The sequence below is a fragment of the Sander lucioperca genome, chromosome 20, assembly GCF_008315115.2.
Source record: "Sander lucioperca isolate FBNREF2018 chromosome 20, SLUC_FBN_1.2, whole genome shotgun sequence".
In the NCBI taxonomy this organism is placed as follows: Eukaryota; Metazoa; Chordata; class Actinopteri; order Perciformes; family Percidae; genus Sander; species Sander lucioperca.
In genome coordinates, this window is record NC_050192.1 from 10,254,811 (window position 1) to 10,273,767 (window position 18,957).

An 18,957-nucleotide genomic window follows, 5' to 3' on the forward strand; every position below is an offset into this window, starting at 1 on the left:
AATAATAGCCATTACAACTTCAATGAAGCGTCAGAACAAGCAGATACAGAATATGTGAAACTGAATACAGTGTGGAAAAAAGCTTTTTAAAAAAGAAACCTCAAGGCAAAGCAGTCTTAAACCTATTTCTTTTTAATCAGTATATAGTAGTATATAATAGTCTTCCCTAGCTAAGTATATATATTGTGTGATCATTTGATTTTACTATGTGTATTTAGCCTATTTTGCAGTAGAAGTTTCAAAAGTGGGCTTTCTGTCACTAAAGCATGAAGAATACACGTGACTCCAAGCTGGCGTTAATTAGTGCTGTAACACTACTTCTTTGTTGACAATCATTAAATTGCTTAAACGTCAATTGTGTTTACATTATTACCTTACTTTAGTTTAAATTAGTGCTAAAGATGCATTTAAACGCAGGAGTTTACTTTTTGATCGACAGTTGTGGGACAAAATCGAGGTAAGGTTTTTTAAATGTTATTAGTGGTTGTTTTCGGGTTCTTTCAGTTAGGCTACTTCAACGCCATTTTTACTTGCAATCTAAATTAGCTGCGTTAATGCCAGTGTTAGCAGTTTTGTTGTTCTTTTTCGCCTTTAAACGCTGTATACATTGAACTTCCGCTTGATTTTGTTCAGTTTGTTTTGTTTTATTTGGGAAATAAGGAACTCTGGTCCAAACTCTAGTATAGTAGGTGGCGGTAATGCACCAACCACCCGCCATTCAACAAAAGCAAGAAAAAGAAACTTCCACTTTCAGCCTTTTGGTCCTCCTACCTAGCCCCTCCCAAGAGAACACCTTACACATAGCCTAGTCTATATAATGTAATATCGCTAGACTGCCTACTCTGTTTCATTTTGACGTTACAGTAGGCTATGTCTCCATCATGTTTCTATCCACTTTCTTATACGCCTAATATTAGCATGAATGAGGCAGCAGCTCATTGTAGCACTTAGCTGGCTTGACGATTATGTGATGTTTGTGTAACATTTGTATCATAATAGTGTTTCCACAGTTGTCCTTGTACGTTTAAAACATTTAGTTAAAATCCAAGAAAAACGTGTGAAGCACTGCAGGGCCAGTGAAGCACTTTGTCTCGGTTTGTAGCCTATTTGTCAGTGTTAGTGGCTGTACAGTTTCTTTGGCCTGTAGGTGGGGCTCTGATGCAGTGTTTTAAAGCGAGGAACCCCTCTGGAAGGAAGATCAGGGAGGGAGGGAGAGAAGGAGGGAAAGGGGACGGGATACGGATGGAGAGGATGCTGCATCGGGTAGCCCCCCCCCGGCCCCCGGCCCCACAAAAGACCCCTCTGAGCGCACACTGCTCTCTGAGGGATATAGGATAAACGCTCTTTTTTCCCCATCTCCAGTCAGTTGTTTTTTTATTGAGCCAATTGCCAGACTCCCAAACCCTCCATCCTGCCATTGACTGTTTGAAATACTTATATTACATGCCAACAGGGCTTAATTTGAAAGTTATCTCATAAAATGAAAATAAAAGAAGCCTCAACATTAACTCAATATTTAATCGTTGTATATTATTTTTTGTTTTTGAAGAATTTGAAGATAGGCTAGCCTATTTTATGACAAATGTATTATTCCTGTACCCCCACACCGCTTATTTCGTTAAAGACATGATTACATAATTAGTCCTTTAGAATCTGAATTGCTTCAAAAGTGTGTGTGTGTGTGTGTGTGTGTGTGTGTGTGTGTGGTTGGGGTGGGGGGTGGAATACACTCCTAAAGCATGTTAAAAGATCATCAAAGAACAAACATGCATATTCTAATCCCCTACGACTATGCAAGTGTCGTAATTATGTTGCTGTGTTGCCTAATCTCCATCTTTAAATGATCCTGCGATTAGATATTCAAATCCGATGATCTGATCATTTCACCCTGGTATTGTAGCGTATTTGTGTAAATTCCCCTTTGGCATTGCCAAATCCCATTCTCAACGGAATGAATGCATTACATAAACCTCTATTTTAACAAACCATGAGCTTGATTTAAGATCATAGGCTATCTGGCATATTCTTGTTTTCTTGGGAGAAAATATCCATCAGCTGTTACACTTGAAAATCAACTTCTTAAAAGTAGTCGCGAATGTTTAGAGATGCCGACAAACTACATTGGACACTAGAATTGTCTCATTTCAGCAGGCACTCTGTCACTGTCTTTAAACGAAATTTGACCATAAACGTGGTAATAAATGGTTTGTTGTTTTGTATAGTGCTCAGAATAAGCCTCTTTAGGGTAGGTGCCACGAATCAAATGTAGGCTAACTCAAAAGCAGCCCCGTCCAGACCAGAAATGTTACTGCGGGCGAGGCAAAATCCTTGGTAAAAACAGTCGCCTTTTGCAACGGGCGAAGCGCCATCTCGTACTCAGTCCCTCCAGATCCTCAAGATCCGCTGCTAAGCTTCAAACTCCGAGGCAGCTCACATCTCTCTCTCTCTCTCTCTCTCTCTCTCTCTCTCTCTCTCTCTCTCTCTCTCTCTCTCTCTCTCTCTCCGTCCCTCCCGCACTCCCTCTCTCCCATTCGCACTCCGCTGCTGCCCCCTTAGCACCTCAGTTTTGCAGGAGCACCGCACTGAGTCACATCTATACACACGCTCTCTACACGTACACACACATACACGCTCAGACACACACGCACACAAGCACAGCCTCCTGCGGTATCCCATACGGCGCAGCGGCTTTTCCAACGGCATGCAAAGTGCGTCCTCGCCGGGGAATGGGAGGTGCAGCTCCCGGGTCTCATAGCGCTCAGAGCGGCGTAGTAAGGTCCTGCTGATCGGGGATGCTGCTGGAAGTCTGCTGCTATTTCTTTTTCCAGTGCAGGAATTGCCTTCTTACCACACATCTACCGGGATTTAAAGTGGACAAGCCGTTTGATCAGGATATAACATTATTCTAAGCATTTGTCATTTTTGGGGGGAGTAAGAGGAGTTGGAAATTGCTCTGGACGTGCCTCTTATCCGCAGTGTCGATGCGTCTGCGGCTGTGAAGTGATATCTGCATAGATTACAGGTAAGAGGCTTGACACAGCGTTAGTTTCCACAGCCAGGACTGTTTGCAGGGTGCTTTGGTGCCATTATAGTCGTGTTTTGGGTGTGAGGTTGCCACTGCACCAGCCAGGTGACGGGAGGCGTGTTGCACCTGTTCTAGCTGCGCCATGCCCGCTCTGCGCACACCGGCGATCGAGCGGGTTTCATACCAAACCTGTCTATTTGGATGGTACAACTAGCCCCGGGAAGGATTGCAGAACATTTTAACGACGTGCAATTTCTCTCAACTTGGGACCATTTATTGACTGGATTCCCTCCGTTTGACGCTTCATATCATTCATGCCCTTCATCCACTGTAAGCCAGAGAGACCTGCATTCCAAATTGTGCTTGTTCCTCTTGCCACGTTAACTCTGAAGGTTAAAACTGATATATTTGTCGGGGATTCCGCGTCGGATTTACGCAGTGCCTTCGGGGATAAACCCAGTGCGTATAGGACTAGATTTAGTGGCGTGTAGACGTGGTTGCAATTGTGATCGGCTCTAAATAATGGAAACGGACCAAATTTAAAAGGTTGATGTGAAACATTGTGATTTTAGAAAAGTTCTTTAATCCATGCCGTTTTGGAGCATGTCATTTTTAGGGATGCACGTTGGGATGATTTTTTTGTAGCCATAAACTATTCAAGCATGGTATACTATGAAGAGTCTTTCTAAACGGGTTCTCTATAGTAGGCTACCATCACAACTGGACAATCCATATGAATGATTTTCTCGTATTTCTGCCTTAAACGTCTCCTAGTAGGCTATCCAGTGTATGGCTATTATTTTTTAGAACTCACAATGTAGCCGCACATTTATAATTTTAGAGTAGCTGTGTCGATTGTACTTTGTAATTTGTGGAAAACGCACTTTGTGTTTAAAAACCCTTGCAATTTAAAACCCTAACAGGTTCAGAATCACTAGGATACGCTAGTCTTCTCTCAAAGCTTTTGAACTTGACGATGTGCCTCAGACAGAGCGCTTCGGGAAGGGCTTGACTTTAGGGACGCTCAAGTCAACAGAAATATTGTACTGTAATATAGCTAGAGGGACTCTCTGTGGTATGCAGTAAGGAGAACTAGGCTACATGTGACTTTATCTTAAATCATGGAATTGTATCACCTATGGTAGGCTGTATAGTATCCCCATGCTGTGTGTAATTTAAGATTAAAGTTATTTTTTATTTATCTTTTACAATTTTTTTTACTGTTGAAAAACATCTGTGGGATTTTTGTTTTGATAGGCTATAGTAGTAAAGAAGACAAGAGAGCCAAATGTGTGACCTTTTATATTTGCGTCTGTCGATTTTACTATTTTCATAAATATGGCATGAAAGTTCAATTCAAGTTCAAGCCAAATTACAGTTAAACAAACTTGGTGACTTTGATTTTCTGAGATGATTTTGAGGTATTTGGATAGACATTCACAAATCACCTTCCTCTTGTTTGCTCTGCACTTTTACCCATGTTGGAGTCGTGCCACATAGAGAGTGATGATGGACAATGATGAGTCATTTTTTCTCAATGATGAATGTTTAAGATAGGTAAATACAATGCATTTGCTCTGTATACAGTGTCTTACTTCTGTTTTTGTCTAAATTTTAGTCTAGTTCACAAGGTTGATCATCCCCTTTGCAGCTTATCTGTGTGCCATTCCTGGAATCAGTGCCATACTCGAATGGGAAAGTTTGTTGGTGCTTGAGCTGATTAAGATATTTAAGCAAGGGAAGTAACAGTGCAGACTCTTCAGCACACGCTGTAGTTTCAAAAGTGATGTAGGTCCCTGAATCCAAATGCCGCTTTTGAAGTCATGGACGTACTTTGTTTCTTTTTTGCTCCATCGCTACCCCCCTCCTTACTACCCTTCCTCCCACCCTCTCTCTTGCACCTCATGCACAGAAAACAGCTGCTCCAGGCTATGCAAAATGCTGATCCCTAGTACAGCAGTCGCACTGAGTACTTTGAGCCCCTCTGCCGGTTTCTTCCTCCGTCTATCCACCTGCACTCCAGACTCAATGCATCAATTCAGTGTCGCCCCTCCAAATGCTGTTTGATTTAACTCTATACTTAATGTACACGATTGTGTTATTGCTGTTGCACAGGTGTCTTGCAAGCACTGTCATGATAGGTTTTGAGTTGTGTGGGTTATTTTTTGTTTTCTAACGATCCCCTTGTGTTTATTGGACAATCGTCAGAGTGTGGCTGAAGGGACGAGGCTATATCCTGCAAAAACCATGAGGGGCAGTGTGGCTTCACAGGCTGGTACACTGGATAGATGATGATTGATCCCGTATACTAGCCGTTTATTGACATCAATTTAGATTTTGTTTCAACTGCACAGTAACATAATGTGTGATTTGTTTATTGGCAATGAAATATGCATGTTTATTCATTTATTACATATTACTTAGGAAATTATATAATATTTTTTTCCATAGATGATTTGATTGAGTTTTGTAGCATTTACATATGTTTAGATGTGCTTCAGGGTGGTGGTGAAAAACATTGGAATATTATTGGATTTCATGCTTTTTTCATGAAGAGAATCTGCTTTGGCCCCCAAGTCACTCTGGTGGTTATTTGACATACAGCTGAAATAAAACTTGACAAACAAACAGTAGATACCACTGGGTGAAGGTCACTCACAGGGCAAAATGTTCTCTCTCTTTTCAGTAGTAATGTGCATCTCAACACATTTTTTAATGTTCCAATTTGTGTGGTGGTCCTCTTAGAGGATTTGTATACATACGTGTGTGTGTGTGTGTGTGCTCTGCTGCTGTCAAGGTCTTAAGGGAAAGACATTTAGTTCCTGAGCATTTTGATAATCCTATCTCATATATGTCTTGCCTCCTTGTCCTTTCACCAAATTCCAGCTCAGTTCTAAACTCTTAGAGGCTGTAAGAGCACTTGGCACTATTCAGTCTTCCTCCCCCACTTAGAATCTCTCTCCCTCTCTTCCTGTGTGCTGTCCATCAAGGCCTGCCTATAGCAATTGGAACAGCAGCCTTTATCGGCCTGTAAGCACCTCACATTGACATACTACCCCCTGTCTGTCGGCCAATGTTACGGCTACAAGTCTGGAGTTTGGACCCGGAGAGCACGGCCCTGTCAATATTATGGCTTGCTAATGGATAAACTCTCACTTCAGCCTTGGCAGTAAAGACATTCATTACATTTTGGGGGCGGTGCACTTACAAGAATAAGCTCCATAGAAACATTTGCAATGTGTTCATGTCAAGAGGGGCAACTGTGAATGAATATGAATTGGGAATCTTAGAAAGATTATCTGTAGTGATATAAATGTCTGGTAGTAGTGTGGGCAAGACTCAGCAGAAGTGTGTTTGTCTGTGTGTGTGGGTGTGAATGATACATCTGTGACTGGCCTGGGGAGGCCCTATATGAATACTCTAGTCACAGAGATGTATCGTCATGTCAGACTGAATGATGTGTCTATGGATTGGACCTGAATGGAGCTCTCTGTTCTGCTCTCCCTCTCTCTCTCACTTAAACCCCTCCGGGCTGTGACAGGACTACCAGACGCAGGCTAGTGTCCAATTAGTCCTTTCCCGTGCCACCAAACACCACAGAGAAGATTGCAAATTGTATTTCCGTGTCACCAACTGTTCTTCACACCATAATCTGACTCCCATATTTTAGGACAGTTAGACACAGGATTCTTTAGCAATGGCTGCAGGGCTAACATAAAATTGAATATATATATATATTTTTGGGGACGTGCTACTCCTCTACAATTAGTATAGTTGTTTATTTGGAAAGTCAGTGTTTTTTGTTTAGGATGAGAGCTTTAACACTTTATTGTATAACTGGAGTTACATTTTGATGTGTAGCCATTCAGTTACAGTTATCTTAGACCTTTACTTGCCACATAAAACCTCTGTCCCTGTTATCTTGCCTGTATGGACTTGACCTTAGAGTAGGCTTCAAACTTGGTGTACAATATTATGTTCAAAGTCTTAGAAAGATGGTATCACTGACTGACAGCTTGATGGTATTGCTCTAAATTCCAATTTGGGGTAGGATTCTACGCTACATTAAGAGAGTAATTGCTTACAAGTATGTAATTAACCCTTTGGTAATGCACCGCACAGCTGCATATTGATGTTCGCTACAGCAATGACAGCAGAGATCTGAAGTGAGGATCTCCAAACAATAGGTGTTGTGAATTCTATGCGGAGAAATCAATATGCGTCACAGCATTCAATTTAATGAGAACCTTTGTTCTTCTCTGAATAGTTTACTCAGCATATGTGTGAGGCCTACAGAGAAGATATGTATACTGTGTGTGTGTGTGTGTGTGTGTGTGTGTGCGTGCACATATCCTGCTGTTCAGAACTTCTTACTTCTTTTTTCATCTTGGCAGCCAGTCCTATTAAGCTGTCACGTGCCTTTTATAAAGGGGCCCAATACATGTACATGTTACTATATCACAGTCGAACCACTTTTATTTTCTCCCTCCAGCCTTCTCTCATGCTTCCTTTCATCTTTTTTCTCAATTCTTCTTTCTCACTGACTGTTTCTGCCTCCAGCGCTCTCGTCCCATATCTCTCTGCCTCACTCTAAGCTGCCAAGCACATAACTTTATCTGTGTTGTGTTTGTGTGTGGGGTTGGGGGAAAAATCCCCATGTTGTGACATTGAAATGACCTATGAGGCACGATGTAAAGTAAGAAGGAGACATGGGATGTTGCTGTTTTAGATAGGAATCAGGGAGATGTAGAAAGGCCCCAACATATCAGTAGGTATTCCAGACTGCTCCTTTTGAGAAGACCATATAAAGCGTTTCTCCCAGGTCTCTATGATTCAAATGAAGCTGTGATATATATATATATATATATATATATATATATATATATATATATATATATAACCAGCTCTCTTTGATGCAGCAGCAGGTGACACGCTGTGGTATATTGGCTCTTATGTTTGTGTATGCCAAGCCGAGCATGACAAGCCGTAAATTCGTTTTGTTTCAGACGCATGAAATGATGAGAAAATTGCAGATGGTCTTGGGGCATTTTTTTCCCCCTCTTTCTCTCATTTGCTCCCGCTCCGACGCCTTAAATCCACGCCGAGGATTAGGCCCCTAATTCCGTTTTCATCCTGTCTGTTGCAAAGAAGCATGGGCACGCATGCTTAAGTATGCATGCATGCATGTGTGCACACACGTTTGATTCATCCATATCAGACAATACCTCAGAGCTGTGTAATCTATCCCATCTATCTATCTATCTATTTTTCTCACCACTCCATTCCTTCAATAGCAAAAGTTTATTTTAAATGCTACTGTAGGAACAAACCATGTTTTGATATTGTGTTACTTAAGCATGCAATTCTAAAGTTTTGTATGACAATATTATTATGACTGTGTCCACAGGTCAACTTTTTGCAAGCTTTGCAACTTTGTGCCATCCACATGTAGTAGGTTAATGTCAGTTTGTTGCCAGTAGTATGTACGCTCTTGACACTGCACCCTGGTCCTAGCGTTGCTTCAACCGTATTGGTTGTGGGAACTCTGGAGTGACATTGATGTGCATTGTGTTTCAGAAAAGTTGAACTTGTTTCAACTTATAAAGAGGATATGTGCTTATGGCGCTAAGTGCTGAAAAAGGTCAGTGACTTCTTATGGGGGGTGAATTCTCAAAGCACCACATCTTAGAAATAAGAAAACAACACCAGTGTTAAAAGGTTTCAGTAGATGCATGCACAAAGCTTTTATTAGGCTTTCTACAGGTTTTGCTGTGAACAAAATACTATGGAACAATACTAAGATTACCATGCAAAATGACTGTATTATTGCTGTTATTTAAAAAAAGTTTGTGTTGTGTAAGTGTAGTGCTAAGTGTTTTTAGACCCCTGTAGGAATGGCCATACTGAGTAGTGTTGACAGAACAAATATACTGAGAATGTGATAACTATGTTTGACTACTAGATTTGTATAGGATAATGTTGTTTCCTAGCAGGAGGGATCCCCTATTGGGATGACCAGACAATTCATCATTAAGTTAATGATATGTCTCACCACTCTTGTCACCCCCACACACTCTGTTCCACTCTTTCTTGTCCCCTCTCTCTCACACTTCCTGTCTGCTCCGAGTGTCAGTGGTGTCAGGGGGCATCAGTATGCAGTGTTACCACAGTAATTGTGAAACAGCGGGCTGCTGCGCTATAGCCAGAAGGCAGTACTGTAATACCCTCGCCGCATCACCCCACCTTCTCCTGTCACCCCCCTCCCCTCTGGATATATCATAGTCTAGCAGCATAATGTTGGGGATGTTACGGAGAGATTTAACAAGGCTTACACTGGGATTTCATGTTATTCTTCCCTGTGTGCTACTCCCTTTTGAGTTTGGGATTTTGCCTTTCTTGAGGGTTTTTTTTTCTTCTGTTGATGGGATTTGGAATGGCTTGTGTGTGAATGCAGTGATTGACTCTTAGCCAGGGCCCAACTCTCGCCAAGTACCGGGAAGAAGTTTGTTGCTTGCCTGGAATAAAACATGTACTATTTGTTATTTTGGTTAAGCCTCAGAGTTTAATTACTGATGGATATTGATTTTTGATTGCTGTGATTAAACTTGCCAGGAAAAAGGTGACTGCACTGGAACGTCAAAAGTTTCGCCATGTACCCTAGCAAATCTCTCTGTCTCTCCCCAAATTCATGATTCATCAATCTGGTTAATCTGCAGGAAGTGTTTACTCACACATGATATCATCCCTCAACTCTGACCCATGTTTCATTTATGTCATCATTTCTCACTCCCTCCCCTGTTGTAAAAGTAAAAAAAAACTAAGAATCATCAACAGAACGCTTGTATTCTTGTTTAGCTATTAAATCTTTTCACTATAGCGACACACAGCATCCTTACCTGCCACCCACGCAACTAACAGCGTTCCTATGGCAACGTGATTTGTCAACTGAGAGCCCCTCCACAGAAATTGTCCTCACTGCTGTGCTTGCCTTGAAAAATAGCAGGAGGCACTAAAGAGACATGATAGGTTGATACTGTGATGGACATTTAACCTTTACTTTACCTTTTTCTATCAGCAGTGAGAGAAAGGTGCCAATACTCCGCATTGATTACAATGACTGTTAGATTGCCTGGATTTTAAGGTCCTTTACCACAATGAAAGTCTTCTCTATTTGAAAACAGTGACTGATGGAGTGTGTGGTGCTTATTTGGTGCTCATACTACCCTGAGCAACAGCAACATTTATTTTCCATCAGTTTCAGATTTCTGAGCAGGATGGAGCTGCAACTAACAATTTTTTATTATCGATTAATCTGTCAGTTATTCTTCTGATGAAACAATTATTTATAAAGGTTGATTCAAGTCTGATCGGAAGACCAATATACAATGATATACAGTATACTAACATAGAAAGAGAGTGGAGATAATTTTGCTGTGACAAGATGTCAAGTAGTATCAATAAGGACAATGTCTTGGCTGTTATGACCATGCCTTTTTGCACTGAGCACACATCTCCTTCTGCCACCTCCCACACAGAGCACTGGAAGTTGCTGGAGACATCAGCACTACTCCAATCCCCAAATGATAGACTAGAGGAAAGGTGAGCCAATTTAGTATTGCATCAAGCATCCTCCCTCTGACTTTTTTCTCTGTTGGCTCAGAAAAAGGCCATCTGTAACTGTGGAGAAATAATAAGTTCTGAAAAAGGTTTTCATCCCTCCTTCCACCCTCCCCTTTCTTTGTGTCCATCCGTTCTGCATTGTCATGGCACTCCTTCCAGCTGAGCTTTGATTGGGTTGTTCTGGGCCCACTGGCAAATCTGGCTACCAGCAGATAGTTGTGCGTGCGTGTGTGTGTGTGTGTGTGTGTGTGTGTGTGTGTGTGTGTTCTTGTTTAACTATATTCATGGGGTCCAAAAACCGGGAATACAGTATACTTGTGGGGTCCGGACAGCTTTGTGGGGCCAAAATGCTGGACCCCACAACTTTAAAGGGCTGTTTGAGGGTTAAGACTTGGTTTTAGGATTAGGGTTAGAATTAGGTTATGGTTAGGGTGAGGGTAAGGGTTAAGGTTAGGCATTTAGTTGTGATGGTTAAGGTTAGGGTAATGGGCTAGGGAATGCATTATGTCAATGACGGGTCCCCACAAAGATAGTGAAACGCACTGTGTGTGTGTGTGTGTGTGTGTGTGTGTGTGGGTGTGTGTGTGTGTGTGTGTGTGAGAGTTTGTCCATGTGTAAGTCGGTGTGTGTAAGAGGTTTTCTCCATGTATCTGGGAAAAGCAATGTGATGAGGTAAAGCTTGCAGAAAATCAAAGTATAAAAACGGCCATGACCAACTGTGGAGAGACGAAAGCAGAAAGGGGGAAAGGGAGGGAGAGTGAGAGAGAGAGAGCAGGGGTAAAACACCAATTTGCATCTTCTCACTTGCCACTGTGAACGACAGCTGGGTAGAAAGCTTGTCTGATGTGTTTATGCCATAGGCTTAGAGAGAATTGAGAGGGAAAGTTTGAGGGGAGACAAACAGTGGGGAGGGAGGGAGGAGCTGTAGAAAGGCATGTAATAGATTGTAAACCTGCCTGAAGTTAGTTTATTCACCTCTCAGTTTGTGAAATGGCTCACACATATTCCCAGCTGATGTTCAAGAATGTTTTTCTTGTTAATTGTGTACATTATTGTATTGATGTCAAACTGTCAGTTGCATGAATTTCTTTTAGCAAATGAAATCTAATATTAATTATACTGAACTTTTAATAACAATTCAATCATGAGCTTCAATCATGAGCTTCTACAAATTCATCACCGTTTCTATAGAAGATTCTCAGACACACTTAGAATACGTATGCACCCTTATTAAGTGCCTCAAACTTTACAAAATGATGTCATCTCCTTTTGCTGTATAGTTTTCTGCCTGTATACAGAAATAACCAGTGTTTTGTCCACATCTCTTTGATATCAACATGGATTTTTATAAGTCAACTACTGTCACGACAACCTTGCATCCTGTGTGATGGTTGATGGATGAAGTTTATTGTTCAATAATTGACCTAGGGGTGGCTATGTGTCGACATAACCCTAATTTACATTGGCTGTTCGATACATAAAAAAACAGGGTTGGTAACCTGCTTTGTAGCAAAACTCTTCATGCCAGCACAATTCCCACACATTGACACCTGTTTTGCCTTCCTATGTAGTGGCTCTCTCTCAAACCTGGTTTAGCTCACCCACCATATCCAACAGCCAATGGCAGCAGCCGTAGACCAAACTGTTTTGCAACACTACTCAATTTTCTAATGTGAAGTCTGTACAAGTTGAACACAAGTTACGCCATGTTTCTGTTGTGGGCAGTATGATCCTGTCGCAGTTAGGATTTTTTGTCTGTGATGCTGTACACTGCCTTTGGTTTGTAATCTGTGTGTGCATGTGTGTAAGTGATTGAAAGTGTGAATGAGTCTGTAGCTTCTTCCGGAACGATGACAGGGTGGATTCTGTGAATCATTTAATCATGGCCCTTGTCCCACTAGACCTTTCTTCCCTCCTCCTCTCAGATGCCTCTTTGTGCCCCAGGACATCACAGACCAAGTATGACGCTGACATTTGGCTTGTGGTGTAGATTTATGGCTGAATAGACATTCTCCTTACACACACACACACACACACACACACACACACATATACACACACACACACACACACACACATATACACACACACACACACACACACACACACACACACACACACACACACACACACATATACACACACACACACACATAGTGCGTTTCACTCTCTTTGTGGGGACCCGTCATTGACATGATGCATTCCCTAGCCCCTTACCCTAACCTTAACCATCACAACTAAATGCCTAACCTTAACCCTTACCCTCACCCTAACCATAACCTAATTCTAACCCTAATCCTAAAACCAAATCTTAACCCTCAAACAGCCCTTTAAAGTTGTGGGGTCCAGCATTTTGGCCCCACAAGTATACTGTATTCCCGGTTTTTGGAACCCACGAACATAGTTAAACAAGAACACACACACACACACACACACACACACACAGTGCATATCCACACATTTAATACTTTTTTATATAAAAAATATAATTGACTCCAACAGCACATATTGTTTAAAGGAACACGCCAACTCATTGGGACTTAAGCTTATTCACCGTAACCCCTAGAGTTAGATAAGTGCAGACATACCCTTCTCATCTCCGTGCGCGTGGTAGCTCTTTCCGACGGCTCCACCGGTAGCTTAGCCTAGCACGGATCCTGAAGGTAATTGGTTCCAACTAGCCTACTGCTCCGAATAAGTGACAAAATAACGCCAACATGTTCCTATTTACATGTTGTGATTTGTATAGTCACAGTGTATACAAATAACAAGGTCACAGGAGACACAGACATCTTCTATCCATATATACACTGGGAACTATATTCCCAGAAAGGCGAAGCACTGCTACTTCTGCTACTTGGGCGGAGTGATATGCTTGCACCTGAGAAGCACCGGATAGAGAGTAGAAATGCTTCGCTTTTCTGAGAATATACAGTAGTTCCCAGTTTGTATACAGTTAGAAGATGGCTGTGTCTCATGTGACCTTGTTATTTGTACACGCTGTGTACACTATACAAATCACAACATGTAAATAGGAACATGTTGGCGTTATTTTGTCACTTATTCGGAGCAGTACCAATTGGTAATTGGAACCAATTACCTTCAGGATCCGTGCTAGGCTAAGCTACCGGTGGAGCCGTCGGAAAGAGCTACAACGCGCACGGAGATGAGAAGGGTATGTATGGACTCTGGGGGTTACGGTGAATAAGCTAAAGTCCCAATAAGTTGGCGTGTTCCTTTAAATTACTCGAAGGCCATCACCTCCATTGACCTGCCAGTTAACACACTTTGATTTAGCATTTGAGCTCTGACCCTTCCCTTTGCAGTCAAGCACAGCAAGGGGTGCAGGAAAACTATGTAGGTGCACCTGACATATCGCCTATGTGTTTATTAACGTGCATTACTCTTAGCAACACCACCTTCATCTCCAATGTGTAGGCTGCAGAATCTCTATGAATATGTTTGTGTATTTAGTTTAAATTCACCTTAATGGACATGAGTTTGGCATGCACCTGCTGCATGAATGACTCCCGTGGTGAATTATTCGACTCATCAATTACATATTAACAGTCAACATTTTCATTGCAAGATCAAAGGAGACACTTCACTGTAATTATTCTCAATTATTGGCACTTACTACCTAGCATGGCATCATGCCAACATTAGTTTTAGTAGTTCAGATAGATACATACTTTTCTTATTAGACAGTAGAAGAATGACTTAAAAAGGGAGAAATGTTATGCATGTGTGCACATTAGTTACGTGTTTAGAGATAATTGGAATGGAGTGTGAAGATATTTAGTTTGAGGAGATGCCTAAATATCACATTATATAATCACCGATATTTGTTATGGTAATGGAATTAGTACTATTTCGCTTTCTCTGCGCTGTGAAAGTATCGACTCATCTTCGTTTTTTACTTTGACCTTTTAGGGAAATGACACATTCACTTCTCCACTTATGCTGAATCGTGCCAGCTGCTTCTTCTTCTGTCTCTCTGTCTTTGCTATTTTTCAGGCAGTAGTTATAATATAGCACCATTTGCTGAATGTGTATAAAAGTGGGATATCTCAGTGGCTGGAAGGGCACGTTTGACACATCCTGTCAAACTGCACATTTTTCAGTTTTGTGAGACCATTACCGCAGAGCTGCAAGTTTCTGCAGGTGTAGATATTCTGTCTTCACTAGCATGTCCCACATTCTCCATATATCCCACTTGGCCTATACCTAGGTAATTTACACTGGATGGGCATGTGAACAGAATGACAAAGTATGACACATACTGTACCTTTTTCAAAAGCAGAGTCGGAAATAAGGTCATATTTTTCTTTCTAATTGAGGCAGCCACAAAGTTAAGAATAAGACACATGGTACAGGTACATGAGAGATAAGACATGCTTGTGTTGTACAAGACGGTGCATCAACGTCCAATGCAGTATTCAGTTTTCCATTGACATTGTGACAAATGATATGTTGATTTAACACAGTGGTAATGTATGAGGCTGTAGTTAGTGCTGATTTTGAATTGGATGGCAATGTATTTTATGGGTGTCCATTTTTTAATTTATCATTTTATTTTTATTTATCATTTTTAATTTTTTTTTACATAGGACAGCTGAAGACATGAAAGGGGAGAGAGAAGGAGTAAACCTCTGTATATGGACGCCTGCTCTACCAGGTGATCTACCCAGGCTCCCATGGATGTACTTTTTTAATTAATTGTTATATGATATTAGCGATTTTTTTGTTTTTTTGTTCAGTGGATTAGTAAAGAGTTAATTCAATTTAGCAGGCAGTTCAACGTGAATTACAGCAACAAATGAAAATAACAATTTAAAAGGGCACTACAGGCCAGTCGACTGACCTCTTTCCAGCTGTGCATATTAAAACCAGGATCTGAGACTCTTCTTCATCACCACTACAGATTATAAGGGAAAGCTATAATCCACGCGCTTCGAGCAAACCAAATCAATCACTGCAGTGATGAGCTCACAGATGTGCATGGTGCTCCTCCATGGTCTGTGTGTGTAACAGTGTGTGTGATGGAATGGGATAAGATAGGATGGCTTAATATAAGTGTTTTTGTCCAATAGTTTATTCCTTGTCCTTTGTATTGAGCTCACCACACATGCACACACATCACCACACACATTTGGTTACACACTTGCAAACCTCACATACTGTGCACATCTACTTTCAGATACCTGAAAGACACATTTTAAAAAGAAAAGAGTGTAGAAATAAAAGTGTAGAAACAGAGTGAGTGAGTGAATTAAAGCAGCAGTTTAACGTTTTATTATAATCACCACAAAGCCTTCTAAAGTATTAAGCGTTCATGTTTTAGAAGTTAATCTCAGAGGTCAAGTCTGCTTTAGCTCTGTTCAGCAACAGTAAGGGAGGAAGACGGGGAATGCGGTGGATACAGACAGGTCACTGAAAAAAGTATTTAGAGGGAGAAACAGACAAAAAGATATAAAGAAAGCATAAAACTGCGGTCAGTAGCTTCATTTGTCATGACGAAAGATCTGAACTGGGGCAGGCCTCATCCTGTTTACAGTGCTTCAGCCAGAAGACATGATTTAGCCAATGAGTGAGTTCAGAAGCAGTTAGTTTGGCTTATGGATATGTTTTTTGCTAGTGCCACATTAGCTGCCCAGTTGGAAATAAACACCATTCAGACTGTGTTATTAATGTCTTTATGTCTTATAGTAGAGTGAATGATTACGTATTACTGGATGTTAATACTGGAGGGCTCCTTGGCAAAACTGAGTGTGACTCATTACAAGTTAATATAATCAATACACATATGACAAATTGAAAGGGTGGAACTCGTTATATCAAGTCTTAATAAAGGGATTACTTTGAAGAGATGGCATGGTGACAATAGCTGTCCTGAAATACTGTGAAAATACATTTTCAGTGGTTAAACAAAATAAATATCTGTTGTGCAAGACTGTAGCACTAATGATGTGGGGCATTTGACAGTTCTGTGGGCTTGTGTTCTTTCAATTCATACACATTTGTTTTTTATATTCTATTTCATGATGCCAGTGGTTTAGATTGGATGGTATTTAGATGTTATGGTAACAATTTATGTGCTTTCCCTCAAGGAACCAGAAGTCTCTGTGCTTGTCTCAACCTGGATCACAGCTATCCAACTCTACTGCACCCTTCCCTTAGGCTCTGAGCTTTTGTGTCCGTACATGCGTTTGTGTGTGTGGGGGGGGTTTCGTGTCTGCCGGTGTGTCTCCATGTCCTGCTATAGGCCTTTTTTCACAGCAGACATTATGGCATGTTGTAGCAGGAAGTGCACAAGTTTGATCAATAACATACATAACTAGCTCTTGTAGCTCTGTGGTTGGATATCTATTTTGGAGGGCCACCCCAAATAAGGGAAACTCTAAAACCAAGGGAAGACAGAGCTTTAGTTTCTACATTGATCACGCAACCTCATTTTACCTCCTCTTTTTGCTGGCTCCCTCCATGCCCAGTCAGGCTTCACTAGCTCACCCCCCACCCCACCCCACCCAATTCACATAACCTCCACTCCACATTCTTACATAAGCTGTGTGTTATAGTTGGAGGCCTAAAGTGTTATAATTCCTGATTTATTACCTGCTTCAGTGGCACTGACATGCTTGGATATTGCTGAGCAAGACAGGCAGGGAAAAAGGAAGAGCGACAGGGAAGAGTGATGAGCAAATGTGAAAGAAGAGCTTTAAGGATGTCACCTTTGCTGGAAATCAAGTCTCACCACAACTCAGCAAGCCTGACTGCATGATAAGAGGTCACACCATGCCTGTGTATGTGTGGGAATGCCTGCTGCTGGGAAGGATTTGTTAGTTATATTGTCTGTGTGGATAGACAACTGATATTCACATTCACTTCCTCTATGCTCTCTGATGGACAAACTATGGCAACACTATTTCTTATTTACTTCAAATATATCTTTGGTATTTCTGCACTGTGAATTAGTGGTCCTTATCAGCTAACAGTAAGGCTCTAATTCAGATAGACACAAGCACTTCCATGATTGTTGAGCAGGAACCCAGCCTGCCTTGAAGTTAACAGACAGCAAAGCCGTTTCTGTCTTTTTGACCAAAGCACACAGGAAAACACACTGAGCACACTACTCTGACGTGTCTTGTTTCTCCTACTGCAGCGAAACATTCAGTCATTTCAGCTTCAAGCAAACTACAACTCATAATTAATTACTGTGTCGAGAGGAAAAAGGGATACTGGAAACCAGAGATGAGACAGAAAGAAAGGGGAAGGGAGGCAAAGAGGGATAATGAGAGGCGGACATGACGGAGGGGGGGGGCAGACATATCACACTCATGAAATAACAGAAGAGCTAAGGGATAGAGGAGAGGTACAGGTGAAGTAAGAATGGATGGATGGAGAAAGAGAGGGAGGACGTGTTGGGACTTTAATGGTGCCAGTCGGCAGCCGATGGAAGCGAGAGCTGATTTGTCTACCCATCCCTGCATTCCTGTCTGCCCGTAAGCGTGGGGAATAAGGGAATTGGGAGAGAGAAAGACAGAGAAATGGAAAACGAGAGAGAGCTAGAGGCTTTAAATTTGTTCTATGAAAGCAGCTGTCAGACAGTGCCTAGCAACACCATTTAAGAAGGATTCTTGGCTACATTTATAGTAATTAAAGCAAATTACATCTTTTATGGCACAACATGACTATAACTAGGGGGCAGTTCAAAAGTATGATCGAGGAGATCTCTTTTGTTAATACAAAATATGTCATCTGTTCTTGTTAAATATAGATTAAAGGGAAATATTAAAGCTCTGCTCCACTCTTCTCATCCTTAAGAATTTTCAAGATTTTTGAAACACTCCATCTTAGAAAGGGATTGTTTAAAGCATTACTTGTTAAAACATGTCAAACATAGGTGTGCAGTGGTCATCCTGGTTTTTACTTATTGTTTTATTCTGCATTATATACAGCTAATAAATGCAGATAAAGCTCTTTTAATCCTAATACTTATCTTTTGTGTGATTACAGTCCCTAATGCTCACTTGATGAGTTGATTGTGTGTCTTTGTCGGGACTCAGTCATCCTAATTGAATTCAGAACTTCATTAAGTTAACTCTGTAAATCGCCCTCTCTGGCCACTGCTATGTGGCCTATGTCAAACACAGAGGCCCCTCCTATTCAGGAAGTCAGCCGCAGTCTAACCCAATCAGAGCGAGGCGATTGACTGCAGGCCAGTGGGTTCTTCAACAGTCCTAATGACATTAGAGCCTCTTGATCTGTACTGATGATAACACACTCCACCAATCTCAGCCTGCATCAGCACC

At 41.4% G+C, this 18,957-nt stretch overlaps 1 protein-coding gene across 3 annotated transcripts in view; it reads left to right on the plus strand.

Annotated features, from left to right (window-relative positions):
- Nucleotides 1–280: 280 nt before the first annotated feature.
- Nucleotides 281–18,957, plus strand: part of plxna4 (plexin A4) — a 252,928-nt gene continuing 234,251 nt past the window's right edge. The window contains exon 1 of one of the 3 annotated variants that reach the window (XM_035996329.1): nt 281–457. The gene's annotated coding sequence lies outside the window, so the exon portion shown is untranslated. Of the gene's footprint in view, nt 458–2,499; nt 3,023–10,562; nt 10,625–18,957 lie in introns of those variants that run through there. The other 2 variants (XM_031313676.2, XM_035996330.1) reach the window with 2 other exon arrangements.